We start from the raw sequence: 17960 nt of genomic DNA on the forward strand, positions 1-17960 counted from the left end.
GAACTTCTGGAAGAGCAACCATTGCAACTCCTTTTGAAGTGGTCTCTGATAGTCCAGCCTGACCTATGTAGGCAAGGATGATCTTGAACTTGATGCTGGTATTACACTTGTATGCCAGCTTGGCCAGCTTACATCAGTTTGAAGTAAAACATTTATTTTTAGTTTGGGGAGGTATTTTATATGTGTATGTTACCTGTGTGCATGTACATCTGTGTATCTGTGGATGTTTGTGAGCTATCACGTGGGTGCTAGGAATTGAACCCATGTCTTTTGTAAGAACAGCAAATGTTCTTAATTATGGAGCTATCTCTCCAGCCCTTAGATAATCTGTAATGCTCTTAGTTGCCCTCATGCCTTTGGTATTTTCATATTTCCAAATATCCCTGCTAGTTTTGAGCTATCAACTTTAGACTGACTTCCTATTGTATTTGAGACCTAACTGTCTTTATTTTATGTGAATGAGTGTTTTGTCTGTGTGTATGTCTGCACCAGCTGTGTGCTTGGTGTAAGCTCAGAAGAGGGTGATGGATTCCCTGGAACTGGAGTTACGGACAGTGGGTCCTGAGAAAAGTACCTGTGTCCTCTTTAACCAGTACCCCATCTCCAGCTCCTAGCTGTTTTACACTATTATATAGCCTTCCAATATTTCTTTTGGTGGGGTTGGTTCATGCTAGAGATTAAACCCAGAACCTTAATCATGCCTAGTACATGTTCTACACTGTGCTTTCAGCCTCCAGTGTTTTTTGGGTTTTGTTTGCTTGTTTGTTTGTTTATTCTTGAGACAGGGTCTCTGGATCCCTGGCTGGCCTGAAACTTATTTTATGGATCAGGCTGGTATCAAACTCACAGATCCATGTGCTTCAGCCTCCTGAGTGCTGAGATTAACGGAGGGCACTATCATGCCTGGTTTCCCAACGCACTTCCTCAAAATATTCATGAAACAGTACTGTCGGTGAGCTTGTTGGATGCGTTCCACCCGCCCTCCAAATTCCTGCTCCTTCATTTCCTTGTCTGCCCACGAAAGCTGTATGAGTTCCATCGCTGCCTTCCAACCCCTCAGTGGTGGAACAGTTCATGAGAACAGTACCGTCGGGGCTCTTGGTTAAGAACGCTTGCTGCTTTTGCAGAAAACCTAAGCTTGGTTCTCAGCACTCACGTTTGGCTCATACCATCAGTGAGTCCAGTTCCTGTGGATCTGATGCCCTCTTCAGACCCCCTTGGACAGCAGGCATGCATGTGGTCCACATACATACATGGAGGCAAAACAATCAGACACATAATTAAGTCTAAGGAAAAATCAGTGCCATCTGTGTCTATATCATGTACCATCAATTTGTCATGTTTTTATTTATCACCTACTTATCACCATCATCTGTCTGTCATCAGGTATCTTTGTCTATATTGACTAGCTACTTAGCTATCATCTATTATCTATCTGTAATATAATTAGGAACACACTATGGCCCTGAATTACATGGTTTCCACCTATCAGTGCCCTTGTGGTAAACTGATTTTAAAGTAAATATAGTTTATAATTCTGAAATATAAGGAGTTTAGGGGTATTGGTTCATGCCTGTAATTTCAGCACTTGGAATCTTGAGGCAGAAGCATCCCTGAGAATGTAAAGCCATCTAGGTTACAGGGTGAAACCCTTGTTTAATCAAAACTAAATTTAAAAAGAAAAGGCACCCAGCATAGACATTTTATCCTCTACACTGGATGGTGTGTGGAAGGCAGTGACAGAAATAGTATACTTGATGAAAAAGAGAATGGGCCCACAAATATTAATGACATTACCAGGAGAATGCAAATTGAATCACATCGAGACCCCACCAGAATAATTAAAATTTAGGATCTACATCTAAGGATATAGAGTTCTTATCTTTTTTTTCTTTCCTTCCTGTCTCTCTCTCCCTTACATGGCTGATGCCTGAAAAGTCCAGAAAAGGTGCCCTGGAAATGAAGTCACAGACATTTGTGAACCACTGTGTCGGTGCTTGGAATTAAACACCAGTACTCTGCAAGAGCAGTCAGTGCTCTTAACTGCTGATCCATCCCCGCAGACCTCCACAGTCCAGATTTATAGGGTACAAGTGGGTACCAGCTGAGCCCAATTGGCCTCTGTTTGGCTGAGCATGAGCTTGCAAATAGGACCAATCATTAAAGAGTGGTCAAATCTGCTGGAGGAGTGCGGAACAGAGGTCCTACCAAAAGTTTCTAGACGTTCAGTCAAATCCTGTTTCTGTCTCTGCCAACATTTGTTAAAAATGATTCCGTTCAGCTGGTTGCTGCAGGCTGCCAGGCACGTTGCTGCTTTCTTCAGTAGTTTTTTGTTGTTGTTTCTTCTCTGGCTTCAGCGGCTGCAAAGCTGTTCTCCGCAGTCCACTTTGGTGGGCTGGATTATCCCAGCTCTATCAGTGCCCATGTCCCCTTAATAGCAATCCCTCCCTCCCTTCTCTCTCCTGTCCTGCTGCTTTGTGAGGTCCTCTCAGGGCTTCTTATCCAGGTGACCTTGCCCCAGCTCCCTTGGGGCATTGGCTGTGTTTGTCACAGACTGGTGTCTTTATGTCATCATCCTCCCATGGTGCCTTGTAAGACACTGCTAAAGGCCTGGGAGTAGAAACAACTGTAATCAATTAGAAATGAGCAGATGCTAACTCACTAAAGTACAGGCACCTAGTCCTATGACATTTTAGTAGTTCTTGGAAAGGCAGCTTCTGTGACCTTGTCAGACACCTAATGACTCCGGGGTAAGAAGTCCTCCAGGAAGCCCTACTCCACTGCTCCACATACAAAAAAGTTCAAAAACCATAGAACAATACAGATAGGTCATACAGCCTGTAGTTCATACTGCTCGCCTCTAGAACATTCATTTTTGCCTAATGAGACTTGCAGCGTCATTATTGAGTAATTAAATCTTTCTGTAAAGCATGACTAGAGAGATGTCTCAGCATTTAAGAGCACTGGCTCCTCTTCCAGAGACCTAGGTTCAATTCCTAGTACCTACATGGTGGTTCATAATTGTCTGTAACTCCAGTTCCGGGGGATCTGACGACTTCTGGTCTTCTGAGGCACCAGACATGCAAACGGGGCACTGACATACATGCAGACAAAAGCTTTTTTAGAAATATTTATTTATTTATTATTTATACAGTATTCTTCCTACATGTGTCCCTGCATGCCAGAAGAAGCACCAGATCTCACTATAGATGGTTGTGAGACACCATGTGGTTGCTGGTAATTGAACTCAGGACCTTTGCAAGAACAGCCAGTGTTCTTAACCTCTGAGCCATCTCTCCAGCCCCCAGACAAAACATTTATATCCATAAAATAAAAATCAGTCTTAAAGCATGAGAGTGGGGAGCTGTCCCTGCCCCTCACTGGCTGCAGTGCTCAGGAGAGTGGTCCCCGTACCTCTCCTGGGCAGCACAGTAGAGCTGGCTCTGGGGCCGCAGGTGAGCCATCCCTGAGGTCTTGAGAGCAGGAGAGGTAATTCTGCCTCTTGCTAGCTGTGGCATTGGGTGAGCTACTTAGGGCAGTGCTGGAGAGCTCGACCTGGTGGTGGGGATTTGGGAGAGCTGGTGGGCTGATGAGCTCAGTTACCGCCTAGGCCGGATCCACGGCTTTGAGTTGGCCCACCCCAATATCTTACCCCATCAATGAACTGCTGGAGCACATGAAGCAGCTAGTCCTGCCCACAGATCCAAAGCTGCAGGCTCTCCATGATACAGGGTAACAACAGGCCATCCTAGAGGAATCCTAGTGAGAATCCAGTATTGATGGTGTAGCAGAAGTCAGAGGCCTCAAACCAGCCTAATGACTCATTGTAATGAACATTTGCCAACGAAATAGTGTGAACAAAAAAGTACAGAGTGGGACACACTGTAACACACTACAGCTTCCACAACAAGATTTATTTTATCTTTTTGGAGGGGAGGTTGCAAGGGCAGACGGCGGGTCCCAAAGGGACAGGGAGATGAATGGGATTGGGGTACATGATGTGAAAGTCACAAATAATTTTTTTTTTTAAAGCACATGATCTAATGTGATTGAAATAAATTTTTACCTACTTTGGCTTAAGGACACAAATACCTAATTCTGAGCACTCCGCACCACATACGGATCTTACCTAGATTATCTGTATCCACTGTTAGAGAGCCATTCTGTCAACTCTTTAAGGCATCCCCCTCTAAATACCATCACCCTGGGATTTAGGTACTACTGGGAAAAGTTTGGAGGGACACTTACATTGAAACAATGACGTCTATTCCAGAACATCCTCATGACCATTATATGACTCATTACAGCGGGACATTTTTAAATGATGCCCAGCTTAGAATTTTGGGGCTTGTTTGCTTGTTTGTTCCTTTCGCAGTCCTCGGGGTTACACCTGGAGTACTGCACATTCTGGCCAAGCTGAGGTAATAGATGTGCTCCACTGCCTTTGAGCATTACAGGTTCCCTCTAGGTTGTTTTTGTCAGGGCACTGTCAGAGCAGCAGGAAGGAAAAGGAGGGCAGCATTGGTATTGGTGAATGCACTTAGTTTTGAGCAATTGATGGGTCTGCAAGGCACAGGAGAATAATAAGCAGAGTTTTTGAGTCTTGTGGTTGGCTTTTGGTTTTGTTTTCTTTTGTTGAGACAGGGTGTCAGGATGGTGCAGCAAAGTTGCATGGCGGGTTCACAAATCACACCACAGGACTGGCTCCACATGGGAGGTTTATTAAGGGAAGGGAAAAAGGCTCACAGGGACTGTCTCTGGGTAGGGCAAGAGGGAGAGATTGGAGGTGGTATGAGTTCTCTTTTAAGGTGACCCAGAGCAGGTGCCAGTGGTTTCAGATGGTGCATAGGTGGTTTCACAGATGCCTGATATCCGGTTTGTCAGGTCTCTTGGGGCTGGCCTTGGAGAGGCCTGCTTATAGATCCCAACATTCCTCCCTTTTTGTTTTATTAAAAAGTGAGGAGCTAGGAAGGGTGATGGTGGGAGGGCATAGGGACAACTTTTGCTCTTCAAGCTACTTCCTGCTGATTAGGGGCGTTGTCATTCTCAGGGTATAACTGGTCCCCACCAACAGGGACGATTGGAAGGTCATTGTCTTCTGGTTCTGTGGGCAGAGGTTGATAATCCTGTAAGAGTAACTGATTAATGGTTTGATTAGAGAATTTTTGCATTTGTTGTTGGAATTATGTAGAGAGGAAGATAGTAAAATAGGGTACAAAAAGCAAAAGCAGAAAGAAAAAAAGAAAGCAGAAGGGGTGTGAGGAAGGGCAGAATTCATTTCCATATGGGGTTCTCAAGGCCCAAGAGCTAGAGGCCTCGAGCTGTTCCCTTCGCTTTTGTAGATTTGTCTGGAGTTGTTGGGTTTTGTCTTTTACTATACCCAACTGGTTGACATTAAAAAAACAGCATTTCTCCTGGAGGAAGATGCACAGGCCACCTTCTTTAGCTGTGAGGAGATCCAATCCACGTTGGTTTTGAAGTACTACTGCTGCCAGTGAGTCGATCTGTCTTTGGAGAGTTGTATTGTCTGAGCCACTGTTATGCCAGAATCACAAGCCACCAAAAGACCACCACCAGGAGTCGAGTCCATTGTAAAACACATGAGGATCTTTTTATTACAAACTGCAGCTTGGGCTCACACCCCCACTGCCGAAGCAGTGAGAGCCGAGAGCCTTGTGTTCAGGTTAGTTGGGTGATTTAAAGGTTCCCGTCCCTCCCAGCATGACCAAAGCAGGGGATACCTGCCTGGCAAGCATCTATTAGTCGAAACACAAAAGGGATGTTGAATTTTGAATTGATTGGCTATAGGAAGGCCCCCAAACCATTAATGATCTGGCTTCCCTTCCTAGGGGGATGGGCAGGTTTCCTAGCAATTGTATCTTTAGTGGGCAGGAAAGAATGCAGTAAGGCTAGTTCTTCCCTGAAGGTGGCTGGACATATCTCCACTTGGCTGGCCTTGGTTCATGCTTGTGCTTTAAAATTTAAAATAATAGCCACTGATTTTTAAGTCTTTTGGTCTCTTACCACTTGCTGGAGGTTCTGGATGAACTGGGAAGAAAGCTGATAATACAAAGTTAGTGAAGTGGCTAGTCCTGCTGTCCCAGTCCTGACAGATTCCTGCAACAGCCAAGAGGGGCAAGATTTGAATTGTCCTCTTATCCTGCTGGGCAGCTATTGAGTCCATGGCTGGGATTGGTAGGGGCTCCTTTTCATCTATCACTCCCAGCTCGGGGAAGAGGAGCACAAGTGTGAAAACTCCTGACCAACCACAAGCAGAGTATGGTAGACCTGAGTGCCACAAAGAATCAGCAGTAGGGCATTGGAGTTGAGGTGAGGTATCAAGGATTATAGTTTTATTACACTCTAAGGAACTTAGCGTTCCTACAGAGTGTGTCCTGGATGCCTTGAAACAGCTTGCCTAACCAAAGAGGGTGATATAAAAAAGGTAGGAGGTTGTGGCAATATCAGAGTCAGGGCAATTAGTAAATGGTGAAGTAAGGTTACTTGACAGAGTCACCAGAGAAGCTGTCAGTGGTAGTTCTGAGTTGGTCCCAGGAGGGACACACAGCCAGCAAGCTTTAAAATGTCCCAGTTGGGTCACATTAAGGAGCTTGTAGGCCATGGTCAGACTCTGAAGTAGGAGACAAAATGACACTTTTGTATTATTTAGGAGAGGGGATGTCAGAGAGGCCATGACCTTAGATGCCAGAGCCCACAGGCAGAGTAGAATGAACAGTTCCTGAGTGGAGAGTAAGGATTGAAATAATTAAAGCAAGTCACATCAATACAAGAAAGAAGTTCGTGGAATTGCCAAACTTGTTTTCTAAAACTTCCTTATAGCAGATATGGTCCGAGGTCACACAAACAAGTTTTAAGGAACTTAGTGAAACTTTCTCTTTTCTCTGTCTCAAGGTGAAGGCCAGGGTGAAAACATGGCTTTTGATAAATAACAAAGCAGCTTGACAAACAAGCAGCTATCCACACTTGGAGGAGTGTTTAATTACCTTCTCTACTTCCATCCCCAGGGGCTGGGTAATATACCAGGTGGGATCCTGTAACTGAATGACCACAGGGGAATGGTGCCGAGCGACAGAGGGGTTTTGGACATCCCAGACTTGGAGGTCCACTTGAGAGCTTGGTTGGTAAAGGAGGAGACTGCTGTGTTTTGTTTTTTAATATATATGAGTGTTCTATCTGCATATTCACCTGCATGCCAGAAGAAAGCATCATATCACATCACAGATGGCTGTGAACCACCATGTGGTTGCCAGGAATTGAACCCAGGACCTCCAGAAGAGCAGTCACTGCTCTTAACCACTGAGCCATCTCTCTAGCCTGAGAACCTAGTAAAGGAAGCAATGTGTCACAACTGGCAGGTAGGGTAGCTAGGAGAAGGAGGAGAGAGGATGCTGGTGAGCTTGGGGTCAGGCAAATGGGTGGAGTAAAGGAGATAGAGGCTCCCACGTTGGCTAAAAAGTCCCTTCCCAGTAAGGGAACTGGACAGGTTAGCATCACTAAAAAGGAATGAGACAAGGGAACAACCCTGAAAATATAGTTGAGTGGTGGAGTCTGCCAAGGCTGGCAAGGATGTCCCCCTACCCTGACAATAGAGGAACTAGAAGGAGAAGTTGGTCCCCAATACTCCATCAGGGCTGAGTAAGTGGCACTGGTGTTAAGGAAGGAGACAGGCTGCCCGATACCATGATAATTACCCATGGCTCCCTGCTAGTAATGGCAGTGGTCAGATCAAGGGAACCCAGGCATCTTCAGTCGTTCATAGCCAGGCCTAGGATATTGGCCAGAGGATGATCTTGGAGTGATATCCCTATATCATGGGAGAAACAGTTGCAGTCAACACCCCAATGTCCCTCTTGGTGGCATTTTGGACATACCCCTGGTGCCTTGTGGGGATTAGGACAAAACTGGGCCCAGTGACCTTAACCACATTTGAAACAAGGACCCCATGGTCCTCATGCCTTAGGAGGCAAGGGAGCTTGGGTAGTCACTGAGGCCAGTCGGATGGCCTTGGCCAGCATTTAGTATTTTTGCTTGTGGGCTTTCTCATCTCTCCCATGGTACACCTTAAAGACAGGGCTAAGACTTCTGCTTGTGGAGTCAGAGGTCCTCTCTCCAAGCATTTAAGCTTAGCCCTGATGTTGGGATAACTCTGGGAGAAAAAATAGGTCATCAGAAGTTGCCTACCCTCTGTCCTCTCAGGGTCTAGATTAGTATGTTGTAAAAGGGCCTTTGTAAGGAACTCTAGGATTTGAAACAGGTTTTCATTCTTGTCCTGAATGACCTCCTGGAGCTTCTCATAATTAACTGGCTTAAGGGCAGCCTTGCAGCCACCAGCCAGGAGACAGGACGTGAACTGATCTCTAGCTAGAATGCCTTCCTTTCGGGGGTATTATAATCCCATTGTGCATCCTAGTCGGGCACCATCTCAACCCTAACCAGATGTGCTGTGTTTGTTTGTTGAACCTCATCTGCATGTGTTCTAGCCTGTTCCCAAACTCACCTGTGCTCCTCAGGTAATAGGTTGTAGGTAAGAATCATATGTATTATATATCATGGAATGTAAGAGTATAAGATTGAGTGAGATATTGAAAATCTTTAATGAAAGTAGGATTAGAGGTACAGAATCCTAGTCTCTTTTCTACTTGAGAAAGTTCAGTTAATGAGAAGGGAACATGTACCCTAACTAAGCCATCCACACCCGTCATCTCCTGCAAGGGAAGAATTGAGGCTGGTTTCTGCTGAGTAGAAGAAGAAGGGGGCTTTGCTATAGAGCGAGAGCGGGTAGCAGGGGGCTAATAGCTGTTGGTGGGGTGAAAGTGGTTGCCAAAGTAATATGACTAGGATGGCCTGTTGCTAGGGAGGAGGGTGAGGGTTTTGGGGAAGCCAAAGAGGAAGAGGAGGAAGCAAAGGAGGTTAAGAAGCCAGAGGTTGAGAACAGAAAGGTGGAGGTTTATCCACAGGATCAAAGGTAAAGAACTCTTGAGCTTGAGACTTTATAGCTAGAAGAAGTTAGGTAGGAGAACAGGAAGAACAGAGAGAAGGTTTAGAGCAAAGAAGAGAGAAAGCTTCTTTCTATTTATCTCTTTCTATTTACCAGATTGCTGACAGTAATTAAAAAGATCCCATATTGGCCATTATCTAAGGAATATGTAGGCCAAGTTTTATTACAGAGGCATATGAGCTAAGAGGACTTTAACTTAGGCTCCATGCATAAGGTTTTAAAATTCTCCAGAAGACATCCCAGTGAGGACGCTGCAGGAACAGTCGAATGGGCTGTTCCCATTGGGAGGGTAGGGGTCAGTGACCTTCCAGAGGCATCTCAAAGGTAAGGTTTGACCCAGGAGAGTATGGCCTTACCTGATCCAACAACTTGTCAGCATTGGCCAGAGACAAGGGCACAGCTGCCCAAAGGAGACAGTTTACCTAGCACTAGGATTTTTGTAGGTGACCATGAAAGGGAGAGAAACCATGCATGTAGAAGGGTGGAAAAAATCTCTCCCAAGGGAAAGGGGAAGTCCTAAATGGAGGTGAGCAAAAAGGGTCAACTGGAGCCAGTGAAGACCATGGTTGGGGGTTCCTCCACCTCAAAGGGTAGTAGGAAGTTGCCAGACACTCAATGGCCAATTTTCCCCTACCAAGAGAGGCTTTTATGCTGACCAATGAGGGGAACTCACCAATCCAGCTGGTGTTGCATGCAGCAGATAGTGATCTAGTTGCTGGAAAATGGGTCGAGGGCAGTTTGGAATGAAATAGGTTCTTAGCAGCTCCTGTGGGGTGCCGGCAACCACCATGTGGCATGGCTGCTAGAGGCACCTATTCCCGGCCAATGCACCAATGTTAGGATTGTGCAACAAAGTTACATGGCAGTTTCACAAATCATGCCACACGACTGGTTCCAGGTGGGAGATTTATTAAGGGAAGGGAAAAAGGCTCACAGGGACCATCTCTGGGTATGGAGAGAGAGAGAGAAAGAGAGAGAGAGAGAGAGAGAGATTGGAGGTGGTGTGAGTTCTCTTTTAAGGTGACTCTGTCCCGACCCATGGGACCTAGTAATTCGTGGGATCCCGAGGAGGACCAAGCCTGAAAGAAAAACGGGCGAGAGACAAGGAATGAGACCAGGCAATGAGTTGTCAAGGTCTGTTTATTGCTCACTGGAGCTATATTTTTTATATTTTTGAAATAAGGGAGCAACTACCCTCCTAATTGGAAAAAGGGGGTAAATTATCTCTTGCATAAGTGGCACATTCCGTGGCTCTTCCTGGAATCGATAAAATCAGTCAGGGTGGGGGTGGTTTAGCAACTTCTCGGGAAGTCTCCTACAGGTGGTTGAAGTTGATTGCAGACCCTGGAGCCAGCATCAGTCGTAACTACGTGCCTGGGATTCCTGGTCCCCGGCATGACCCAGAGCAGGTGCAGGTGGTTTCAGATGGTCTGTAGTTGGCTTCACAGATGCCTGATACCTGGTTTGTCAGGTCCCTTGGGGCTGGCCATAGAGGTGCCTACTTACAGATCTCAACACAGGGTCTTACGTAACTAAACTGGCTTTGTAGGTAGCTGAGAATGACATTAAAGTCCCAATTCTTCCTCCAAATTCCAAGTGCTAGGGATATAGGTGTTTGCCACTAACCATATTTGTGTTTGGACTTTCAATTTTGCTATTTCTGCCTCCTAAGGAAAACACGTATTTTGAAGATTACTGATACAACTGGGATTGTATCAGTAATAGACCATCAATGTATTTGAAGCAAACGCTGACAGAACTGGAACACAGATAAATATCCCTGCAATATGAGCTAGAGGCCTTAGTTACCCTATTATCTAGGTGCTGCAGATGCAGCTCAGTGGTGCCCCAGCATGTACTGAATTTGATCTACAGCACCAGAAAGCAACAAAGCAAGCAACAAAACCCACCATCTGTCATGGATAAAACAACCAGACAGGACACAGAAGACTTGAGCAACATGGTGAACTGCCTACCCGTAATAGATACAAAAGAACATGGAGTTTTCTTTGCCTCACAAATTAAACTTCAATATATTAAAAAAGTGACAGCTGTCATATAAAATACAGCCTGTGACCAAAACAAGATAAAGCTAGATGTTATAACACAGAAAAAAAAAGTAGAACACTCACGAAAAATCATGGTATTGGCATAGTATCAACTAGGTAAATCTGGTAAACACTTCTATGAGTTCAAAGCTACAGTGATTTGACGGTCTGGGGAAGTGTTTATTCCTGAAAGGCTGCTGTGGTATTTAGATTACTTCTGGAATAACTTTGTATTGGTTCAGATGAATTGTGTCCTAACACCAGAGGGAATGCACCTTTATATCTGCAGATGCAAATTCCACTATGAAGACACTGGTGAAGATTTGCTTATGCTAATCTCAACTAGTTAATTTTCAAAATCTGCTTGCTCAAAAGCCATTTCTTTGGGGCTGGAACTGAGCTAGGCCAGCTGTTCTTTTCCTTCATGGTAATTAAGCACATTTTTTTAAAAATGTGTGTAAAACCTGCAGCACCACTAATGCCTAATCCTTAGGCATCAGAAGTTCAGAACCATGCCTAGAGCACAATGCAAACAATTCTTGACTTTACTACCTTTGCCTAGTTGGCTTGACTCAGAATCCCTTAGAAGACTGAGACACCTCTGTGTGTGTCTGCTCAGGTGTTTCTGGAGAGGATTAACTGAACACTTTGACTGAATGTGAGTGGCACAATTCCATGTATTGGAGGGCACAGTTTTTTCTTTCTCTCTCTCTCTCTCTCTCTCTCTCTCTCTTTCTTTTTTTCAGAAGAGTTTCTCTGTATAGCTTTGGCTGTACTGGAACTCACTCTGTAGACCAGAGATCTGCCTGCCTCTGCCTCTTGTGTGCTGGGATTAAAGATGTGGGCTACCACTGCCCAACTATTTATAAAAAGAGGAAAGGAAATAGGTGTTGTCATTCCCTCTCTTTGCTTCTCAGATGAAGAGGGAAGCAGAAATAAACTACCACATCCTGCTTTTTTCTTTTTTCTTCTTTTTGTATCCCCTTCTCTTCTCCCTCTCTCATTGTGTGATCTCTGTGTTTGAGTATTTGACGTGTTTGCATATGTTTGTGTGTGTGAATGGAGGTAAGTGCAGGGTATGATGTGTAGAGGTCAGAGGACAATCTTGGATGTCCTTTGCCTTTCATCTTGTTTGAGACAGGATCTTTTTAAATTTTTTTAATTTTAATTTTTATTAATTACACTTTACTCACTTTGTATCCCCCCTGTAGCTCCCTCTCTTCTCCTCTCCCAATTCCACCCTCTCTCTTGCTTCTCCACGCATGCTCCTCCCCAAGTCCACCGATAGGGGAAGTTCTCCTCTCCCTCCCTCTGATCCCAGTCTGTCAGGTCCCATCAGGAGTGGCTACACTGCCTTCTCCCTTGTCCTGGTAAGGATGCTCCCCCCTCAGGGGGAGGTGACTAAAGAGCAGGCCAATCAGTTCATGTCAGAGACAGACCCTGTCCCCATTACTATAGAACCTACTTGGACACTGAACTGCCATGGGCTACATCTGTGCAGAGGTTCTAGGTTATCTCCATAAACGGTCCTTGGGACTGATACTCCTATCAGTCCCAGAAAAGACCCCTGTGCCCAGATTTTTTGGCTCTGGAGCAATCCCTGTGGAGCTCCCATCCTCTCCAGATCCTCCTATTTCCCACTTCTTTCATAAGATTCCCTGCACTCTGCCCAAAGGTTGGCTATAAGTCTCAGAATCTGCTTTGATACCCTGCAGGGTAGAGCCTTTCAGAGGCCCTCTGTGTCAGGCTCAGGACAGGATGTTTTTGTTTGCTATTATGTGTTCCATGTTAGCAAGTCCAAGTGCTTCCGGGGATTCCAAATCTTTCCCCACCTCCCCAACCCCTTCCCACCCTATGAGCACCATTATAGACACGTGCTACTGCACACAGCTCTATCTGAGTTCTGGTGATTTCAGCTGAGTTCCTCATACATGCTTGCACTTTATCCACTGAGACATCACCGCATCCTATTTTTTTTGGTAGTTTTTTAAGACAAGGTCTCGTGGCCTGGTGAGCTGGCTCAGAGGTTAAGAACACTTGCTATTCTTTCAAGGGTCATGAGTTCAATTCCCAGCAACCACATGGTGGCTCATAACCATCTCTAGTGAGATCTGGTGTGCAGGCAGAATGTTGTATAAAAAATAAATCTTAAAAAAAAAAAAAGACAAGGTCTTGTGTAGCTCCAGCTGGCCTTGAACTTGTTATATACCCAAGGGTGACCTTGAATTCTTGATCCTCCTGACTCCATGTCAACTGCTAGGATTACAGGTATGACTCATGATGTCCACCTCCACAAACATGTTTTAGTGTTAGCAACACCATTCTTTACTGTGGCTGACCTTTGTAAAGTGCCTCATTCTGTTTACCTACATCCCTAGGCACCGCATGTTTTAGTTTGCTTTGCAATTCTGCTGCAAGCTCAGTGAATTTGCTGGCAGTTGATACTGGGGGGAAAATGTCTAGGCTGGCAAAATGGCTCAATGGGAAAAGGTGCTTGCTGCCAATCCCAGGGCCCTGAGTCTATCCCAGGATGAGTAGAAGGAGAAAATCCACTTCCACAAGTTGTCCTCCATTCTCCACATTTGTGCCATGGCACGCACACACTCTCTCCAATAAATATAAAAGTAAAGTCTAATATTTGTGTAGTATTTTACAGAGAACTGTGGTGTTTACATAGTGGAGGTAATAGTGATAGCTGTTCATAATTTTTTTTTGGAAAAATAAACACAATAACATATAGCCCATAGAAAACAGTCCATAATGTGAATGGCTATTACTGTAATGGCAGCAATTTGTAAGTGTCTTAGATGAGGAGAGGTAAATACTCAAGGGTATTAATTTGGTGACCTCCAGTCATTTGACTTTAATTTCCATATTTTTCCATAAGACACTGTTTCATGTAGTAAGTCTGGCTTTAATATATAGCAGAATGGTGATTTAAGTTCTGGGATTTCAGACTCAAATTCCATACTTTTCTTGTTTTTGGTTTTTCTTAAATTTTTTTTTTTACTATTAATTACACTTACTTTTCTTGTTTTGAGACAGGGTCTTATTATGCAGCTGTGGCTGGCTTGTTACTCACTATGTAGTCCATGCTGACCTTGAATTCTGAAAATTCTCTCAAGCAAATACCATATCTCTGAAGCAACACAACATTGATTCTCATTCTGGAGGGACTGGTACTGATTATATTGTGGAAGGGTCTAGTAGATCTTTCTGTTAAAAAAATATTTTATTTTTCAATTCTTCACAGCATCCAAAAAATTTTTTTGGCATTGGTGTGACTATCCAGCAGGAATTAACAGGAGCCTTAATCTCAATTCTGGGGGCTCTTAGTCCCAGAAGCTGAGAGCTTGTGGCTTCTATACTTTGCCACGTGGCTATATGGTTGCCCGGGAAACGCTAGGAAAATGAAACCCCAAATGGACTACATTTCCCAGAACTCCGCGCGCTCAGCGTGCCACGGGACCGCCCGCTGCTGGCGCGCGCTCGGCCGTTCGGTCCCCAGCCGCGTCCTCCGCCGCTTCCCTCTTGAAATCCCGGCGTCTCCGCACCGACACCTCTGGGGCCGGAGCGCTGCCGGAGCTGGAGCCAGAGCCGGAGCCGCTGAGCGGCGGAACCATGGAGGCCTGAGCCGGCGTGCGCACCCGAGCCGCTGTTCGTCCGCTCTCCTGCTTCCTTGCTGTCTGCCCGCCGCGGCTGGCAGGGGAGTCCGCGCCTCTGACACAGGTGGGCTTCCCCGGCACGGCACCGCCCCGCGGGGTCTGAGCCAGAGGTGACCGGCCGCGCGCCGGAGAGCTGCGATCCGGGAAGGTTGGGCCGCCCCGGGGCTGAGCGGAGCCCGGCGGGCCGCGTCCGCTCGTCCCCTCGGCGCCCGGTTGTGTAGAACCAAGTGAACGGGACCCCTGGCCGGCCCGCGGGGACCTAGGGGTTGCCGGAACGGCTGGAGCTTCCGGACACTCCGGACAGCCGAGGTTGGCTGGACAAATGGGCGTGTGATGGGCAGGGCGAGCAGTAGTGTGTTGCGTGTCTGTCATACACTTTTTTTTATTGCGATATCATTCTAAACTATAAAGTGGATGTTTTGGAAGTACCACTGAAGTACAGCTCACTAGCTTTTAGTCTGTTCACGTGATCGAGCTGCCTTGCAGCAGTCCCTCAACATTTTATGTCCTCGAAAGAGATCTGTACCCATTAGCAGTCGCTCCTACTCCCTCCTTCACGCCCTGCAACCATCAGACTATTTTTTCCTTGGTAGATTTGCTTGAGTCATTGGGTGTTAGCTGAAGGGTGAAAAGGGGCCACAGTGGGGCCTGAGGGAGTTGGAGCGATGAAGCAGGTGAAAGAAAGGACCGTACGACAGCGAGGGGATTGTAATAGGGCTAGCAAAGACTGACTAAGGACAGAGGAAGTGGGATCCTTGACAGCCTGGAGAGGAGATGCTGGGCAGGAAGATGAGAAAATGGGAGTGGAGGTGGTGGAGAGCAGTGTAGATTTACCAGAACCGGATGCTTGTGCCTGAGTTGAGGGCTCAGTTGAGGAAGACTGTAGAAATAGGTGAATGGTAGCTGCAGAGGATGAATGACATTCAAGGGTTTATAGAATGACTCTCCTGCTCTGGGGTTTTTATTTTTGATGACCTTCTTGGCAACTCAGGGAAACTGGGCTAGGAAACTGGGAAATGAAGGACCAGCCTTTTAGAGTTTGGGGTACTTAGTTAAACTTTTAAAGTTAGTAAATACCTGTGAGTTCTAGGCCACTCTGGTCTATAGACGGTCTACACAGTGAATTCCAGGACAGCCAGATCTTCACAGAGAAACTTTGTCTCAAACAAACAAACAAACAAAAGGTCTGAGTTGGAATATGTATGTTAAGGGGTCTGTATTGTTTGGTTTGGTCAAGATCTTGTTGCTTTGTGGGAAGGTTCAGATAGGCTGGAGCAGTGGTTCTCAACCTTCCTAATGCTGCGATCCTTTAATACAGTTCCTTAAGTTATGGTGAACCCCAACCGTAAAATTGTTTTCATTGCTACTTCATAAGTGTAATTTTGCTACCCTTATGAATCATAATGTAAATATCTGTGTTTTCTGATGGTCTGAGGTCACCCCTGTGAAAGGGTTGTTTGACCTCTCAAAGGGTCACAACCCACAGGTTGAGAACTACTGGAGGTATAACTCAGTAGTAGAATTTTTGCCTGGCATGCGCAAGGCCCCGGGTTTCATCCTTAGCCTCAGGAGGAAGAAAAAAAAAGAACAAATATTGAACTAAGGTAATATATTGTCACGTACTGTAGCCAGCTCTAACAGTGCCAGTGTTGTGCCATCTGTCTTGCACACGCCTGTTCTCCCTTATAGAAGTGTAGCATTTCAGTAATACCTTCAGGAGATTGATGTCCATCCTCCTTTTAAAAAAATATCTGTGCAAAACCACTAGCATACTTATTAATTTTTCAGTATCATCAATATCTATAGGGCATTTATTTTTTTATTTACCTATTTTTCGAGGCAGGGTTTCTCAGTTTTATAGCTCTGGCTACCCTGGAGCTTACTTGGTAGACCTGGTTGCCTTTGAACTCACAGAGATCTGCCTGCCCCCTGAGTGCTGGCTGGGGTTAAAGGCATCTCCTGCTTCTAAGGATCCGCGTGATTAGATCAGTTTCATACAATCCAGGATAGTCTGTGTTACTTGTTTTCTTAAAAAAGGTTATTGTTGTTGGTGTTATTGATTTTTTACATGGTTGTTGGGGATCTGAGGTCAGGTCCTGTTTGTGTGGCAAGTACCTTAACTGGCTGAGCATCTCCCCAGCCCCCACTCTTTGTCCTTAAATCGGTCACATCTCTGAAGTCTCTCCACTTCCCCTGAACTAAAAACTCTCACGCCTCGGCCTCCAGAGTACTGGATTACAGGCTTAAACCACCACGCCTGGCTTTTATGGCAATCTCTTTTGGAGGTAACATAATCTTGAGTTACACAGATGAATGTGGACGCCTTTGGAGCCTGTTATACTGCCCGTCATAGTATGCTTTGGGATATTTTACTGAGGCTTAAGAAATTAGGTGACTTTCTTTGCTACGAATGCCAGGGAGGACAGCCTTTTGGTCAGGGACGCATGAAGCTGATGGGCTGGTTCGAGCAGAGAGCACTTGCATTCGACTCTTCGGTGACTGTAAACGGTGCTGAGAAACGTAAAGGAGCGCTCTCAAAGTGCGTAAGCATAAAGCAGCACAACACCATGCGAAGTTTCTCCTCCTCCCTTCTCTCTCCCCTCTCCTCCCCTCCCCTCCTGCTCCCCTTCCTTAACAGGGTCTGACTATATAGTCCAGGCTGTTTATTTTGGTCTCTTTCATATTCATGTTTTTAAAACATTAGATACTTGTAGTAAGAATACACACTTACCTAGGTATGCTGCATATACATGCCCATGCACACTTGCAAACACACAGACACTTGCATACGCCTCTCTCTTGCTCTCTCTCTGGGGTGGTGCTTGTTTTCATGTACAAGGTGAGAAGACTAGGATTCTCCAAGACACCCCTAACTCATCAGGAAAAGAAGGTGCTCCAAGAGTGAGAGAAGTTTTGCAGGCAGACTGAGTGGCAGGGATATTGAAGTTCCTTTTCTGTACTGTACTGTGACTCAGCTGTACATGGGTGAGTGCTGTGGGCCAGAAAGCAGAGGGACAAGGTGGCAGTTGCTCCTCCTTCCTGGGACAGAAGTGGGGAGGCTTTGTGGAACTTCTCTAGTGTGCTGTCCTGCTTCACACTGCTAGTGAGTGTGCGTCCCTATCCTGGGGTGTGAAGCATTGCTTGGCTCTAGGATGATGATATGTCTTAGTGTCTTTTAACAGGGAGACAATGGCAGTTACCAATATCTGCTTTTGTCTTCTAGCTTAA

At 45.6% G+C, this 17960-nt stretch overlaps 1 protein-coding gene across 1 annotated transcript in view; it reads left to right on the top strand.

Moving 5' to 3' along the window:
* Window positions 1-14556: 14556 nt before the first annotated feature.
* Dym (dymeclin) overlaps window positions 14557-17960 on the top strand; it is a 276645-nt gene continuing 273241 nt past the window's right edge. The window contains exon 1 of the mRNA XM_055622878.1: window positions 14557-14796. The gene's annotated coding sequence lies outside the window, so the exon portion shown is untranslated. The remainder of the gene's footprint in view (window positions 14797-17960) is intronic.

Source organism: Psammomys obesus, unplaced genomic scaffold (assembly GCF_907164565.1).
Source record: "Psammomys obesus unplaced genomic scaffold, mPsaObe1.curated_primary_1811, whole genome shotgun sequence".
In the NCBI taxonomy this organism is placed as follows: domain Eukaryota; kingdom Metazoa; phylum Chordata; class Mammalia; order Rodentia; family Muridae; genus Psammomys; species Psammomys obesus.